Raw genomic sequence first — 5,038 nt, 5'->3', positions numbered from 1 at the left:
AAGGTATAAGTTGTATCAGTGTGTCTTCTTTCACCAGAGTTAAAAAGACTCACCAACACAGGTTTAGCAGGATTGGTAGCAGCATACCTAGATACTCCATTTTCTATTTGAAACTATGCCATAAACTCAAATGATTTTAAATAAAAAAAATTGAATAGCATTTACTTTGCTCCAATATACTGTTTAGAAGGAGCAAAGTGTTCCTTCTAACAAATGAGACAAAAATTGTGGGTCAGGAGCTCTTTGTAAGATAAACAAGGTTCCTATTTATTTACTTGTATAAACAACCACTCACCAAGCTGTATGTCTCTGCAGGGGCACCCTTTCACATGGAAACATGGACCTTATTGGCATCATCCTGTATCCATGGAAACGTTTTAAGTACCTCTCTCTCAATATGTACTTCCCTTAYTCAGGGTTTAAGAGCTGGGTACCAAGTAAGTAAGTGTTTTTATTATTTCCTTTGTGGAAGCTTGGTTCTTGGGGTTTGTATCTGTCATAATAAAGATCTTGTATTTTCACGATGTTTGATAAAATCAAGTGTTTCATTTCAAGCTTCCTATCAGCTCTTATTCTTAAATTAAAATTAATGTTCTAAAAGTCCTAATGAATGGAAATTTTGAAACTTTTTATTATCCATTACTGTTTGAAAAACAATGATCGTAGTTCAGTTCACATTACCATCAGACTCAGTCACTGTTCTCATTGCATGAAGTGAGTCTGGTTTGCTGTATTTCTGAAAAAGAAACAGGAAAAATTAAAAATCAGTCAGACTATCTTCTCTTAGCAACAGCCATACTCTCCTATGTGACTGTTTAGTAGGTCACAGAAGTTGAGAGCTTAACAATTGCTGTCTTGAAACTGAACCAAAAGAATGAAAATACATAATCTTAATCTGTGTTTCTACATAGAAATAAGTGAAAAGCAAAATAATAGTTTTTCTTTTAAGATATGTCTGCCCTACTACTTAGTTAAAATATCAAAGCATAGAGCTAAGAGRAAAAAGGGATTTTATGTGCCTATAKTTCCATGCAGAGAAAGAAGCTTTGGCATGAATTAAATTTATTTTCAAAACTATCATACTGAAGAAGATCCTTTGCAGATCAAATGTAGTTATTTCAACATTGCCTTGGCTCAAATTCAAAACTCTCTTTTAATTCCACCTCTCATTGGGTACAAATGATGCATACTTTTAATGTACTTCAACTAAAAAATATGAAAATGGGTTATTGGTATCCAGTACTAAATATCCTGTATGTGTTTTTAAAAAATCCTGCCTTAATTTTGGTTATAAGAAACATTTTTTTTTACCTGAGCCAGATTGTAACAATAAAATACCTTGCTATTTACAACTGCTATCAGAAAAACACATTTCTGTCTGGAAAGATCCAGTACTTCTCACCAGAATCCTACTGGTTTAGAATCTTGGTTTGCTAAGTTTGTATCCCCACATATTATTTTTATTTTCCGCTGCTACTGTTTTTTATTTGCCACGTTGTCTCCACAGCGCAGTCCCTGCTGAGTGCAAATGGCACAAATGATTTCTCCACTGATTAGGTTGGAAAAGTGCTTGTACAGAAAAACTTGTATATTTGCACAGTATTTGTAAAGTAGAACTTCGCTATGCGATAAAAGTTGCTACCTTTTCACATGCCAGATGCTCCATATCAGGTTTATACTTTTATTTATGTATATGGGTTTACAAATGTGTAATGGTTTTATTTAGGAAGCATGATCATAGTATAGGCAAGTTGGAGCTGCCTGACCCCTTGTGAAATCCTCAGTAAGTAATCTGCCTTTGGGCTGGCCTTATTGCTCTGTAGATTGCCACATGAGACTTAGGATTGTGATTGCTCTCAAGAACTTTTACTCTGAGCCAACTAAGCATATCAGAGAGGTGAAACTTGCAGCCTCCAGAGAAGGATGCAGCACACATGGCAACATTTTCATTTCCCTTTCATCATGTGCCTGACCTTGTTACGAGGTCAAGGCTGCTGGGGTGCTAAATGGGGAAGCAGGCAGAGAACCTAATCTCAGCTCAGCCCTCTATGTATTCAGCCTGAGGTGGACGAGGAAGCTCTGACCTTGCTCATCATCCTGAACAAATAAAATTTCAGTTACACACTTGAAGGATTGCTCAGGTGCCCTGCAAAATACAGTGAAGGCTGGGCCTGACCCTACTGTTTTGAAATGATGGAACCAAGATTTGCCCTGTTGCCTCTACGTGACTGGCAAAAATCCAATTTTTCCTAGCCACAGACCTTGGGGAGAGAAAGGGATGAGGAAATTTGTAGTGGTATCTCTTGGGCACATAAATCTTCATCTAAGTAATATGTTCTCAGCTTTACGATTTTTAGCTTTTTAATCCAAGATGTCTTTTTTTTTTTCCCCCTAGCATTTGTTAAAGAATCACTTCCAAAATGCTAGAAAGTCAGCCTGAGCATATTGCAGATAAAATCTGTCTCCCTTCTCCATCACGCAAAATAGATTCAACATTTGGCCTATATTCAGTTTTTCAGGTGCTAAAAAGCTATGACAAAACTGCACAGATCGTATGATAATGGGCATATTATACAACTCTAGATCATCATATGCCTAACTTATTATTACTATTTTAGTTTTCCACAGATCACTTTTCTACCACCATCAACTCAGATGTACTTTGGAAAAATAAAGGCACATTGAATGATTTTTTGAATTTATAGATCAAATACAAATAGGTGGGGAAAAAAAAACAGAAAAAAATTAAGAATATGTCAAAGGAGTAGTTAGTATTGCTGTGAAAAGAACAGTGAGCTGAGTTGTGTGAAGGTTTTTATGGATCATCAGCAGAATAAAATGTARGCTAGGAATTCTCCAAGGAATAAAATAACCTCCTGTTATTTTTGAGTCATCAGAGCAAAAACAGGCCTTAAATTCTGACCTTTCCGTGCTTGAAGCATACACAGCTGAAAAGGACTGAGAAAGAAACCTGACTGACTTGAAAGCAGCTACATTTGAGGAACTTGTACATAAGGAAACTGGTTCAAATTTGAGCTAGAAAATGGGTGGGAATCTGCTTCCCCTGGTAGGAGCAGAAATTTTCCAGGAGGGGAGTACAGTTACAGCAGCAAAGAGTGTGAAGCTTCCCATTCATAAATTCACTCAAATAGCTGCAATACAGCAGCAAACATACATGGACAAAATTGAATGCGGCATTCCCTAAATCACTGGGCAAAGTCGGAAAGGAGAAAGGCTGTAAATATATGTTTGGCAAGTACGTAAAGTTTGCTTGATACAGAAGAAGAGCTGAGATGTTTTCCTAAAGAAAGTGTAAATTGAAAGATATATAGACAGTAGAAGTATATCAGGAAAAGAGTGAGTTTAGCTGCAGCATTCTGAACAATTTTGAGAAAAAGCTGAAACAACTGTATACAAACCTATGCAAGCACCTAAAATGCCTATTTGTAGATTTTGTTTTAAAATGTGAAAGAAACTATGAGGAGAAGTTATTCATGTAGGCAGAAGAAGCACTTTCTGACATGTTCARGAACAGGTAGCCAGTGTGCTTGTGTAATTCAATATGCAGAGCATAGGGGTTGTAAGGGATGAGATGGCACAGCAGGGCCCAGGTTTGGTGTCTCAGTGGAGCAGCCTCTGTCACTGCAGCACAGCCTCACCACAAGAGGTTCACACAGAAGGCTCACATTAGGTGCACATCTGTTAGACGGCTGCCATAAGAAGACTTGTTCTGGGAACTACAAATGCCTAACTCAAAACAAACCTGTCTTTTTAGATTGTCTCACAGTTAAAGCAACAAAAGTGAAAAGCAATTCTGAGATAGATATGAATGCATGTATATCACTGGAGTGAAAGCAGTGTGAGCAGCTGCAGTCTGGAGGAATTCGGGTATGTATATGCCATTATTTCAAACATGTTCCAGGCATGAGAGCTTCCCCAGGAATGTTTACTGCAGAACAGTTACACTGATTATAAGTCACCTTAAATTAATAAATTAATAGTGTCTTTTTCTGCCAAAGTACAGACAGACATGCTGTTCTGTATAATTCTTTTACATAGTAATTGCCAGTATAGTTGCCCAAGAATTGAAATGTAAATATGATAGGGACTGATTCATAGACAGCATCTAGAAGCAAACTAAAACCCTCAAAATGTTACAAGCTTTTAGAACGAAAACATTTCAGTGCACGTCAACAATATGGTATATTGTCAAATTAATTATTTGAAAAGGAATATTTATAATAAACATTGGAAACAATCAGTGAAATAAGGGGTTTTGCTAAACATTCCCAGTTTTGTGCAAAAATGATTCAACCTCTTCCCAYAAGCCGTTTTTCGTATTTTGCTGTGATCTCATGAGAGCTCCGGTTTTATAAATATGTTCTGTTCAATAGATACAAGGTTTGTTTTGCATTTGTCCTGGCGACTACAAAAAGTGCATACTAATAAATGAGTAAATGGGTCTCCTTTTTTTTTTTTTTTGTGCTTTCATTGTATATGAATGGTTGATCTGAAAGTTTCTATTTGAGGTTGTTCTGCTACAACATATATACACAAGTTGCCTAAGCTTTCCTGTGGAGATGTTTCATTGTTTCTGAGTGTCAAATTTCAACCATTCAAATTTAAAGTTACTATTTTGGGATATGTGCCTTGTGCTGGATCTTCTGTAATGATTTAGCAGTAATTTGAAATGAATCGGAGGAGTGGTATTCTAGATTATGTCTGTTATGAAAACATGTAAAATTGTTTCACTGGGAATTGCTAACACCAACAGATTTTGTAATAATGGAAGGAGTTCAAAGATAATCTTGGGAATGTACCTTCTGCCTGCTGAAATAGCGTGTTTGCCAAGAAGTTTGCCAGGAGAGTAACAGGTTGTATATGTTTGAGACTTCAACTGGAAAACTACCACCAAAGAGGGGAAGTGGTTAAAAGCTGTTGTCATCTCTATATACATACAGCCAACTTGCTTAAAGCTGCAAGGCAATCAGTTCTGATATCTGGGATATTTTAAGCATTTGACTTAACATGATCACAG

The sequence above is a fragment of the Malurus melanocephalus genome, unplaced genomic scaffold (genome assembly GCF_030028575.1).
Source record: "Malurus melanocephalus ecotype Western Australia unplaced genomic scaffold, MMel_1.1 scaffold_528, whole genome shotgun sequence".
Lineage (NCBI taxonomy): Eukaryota > Metazoa > Chordata > Aves > Passeriformes > Maluridae > Malurus > Malurus melanocephalus.
Note: the sequence above shows the minus strand (reverse complement) of the source record.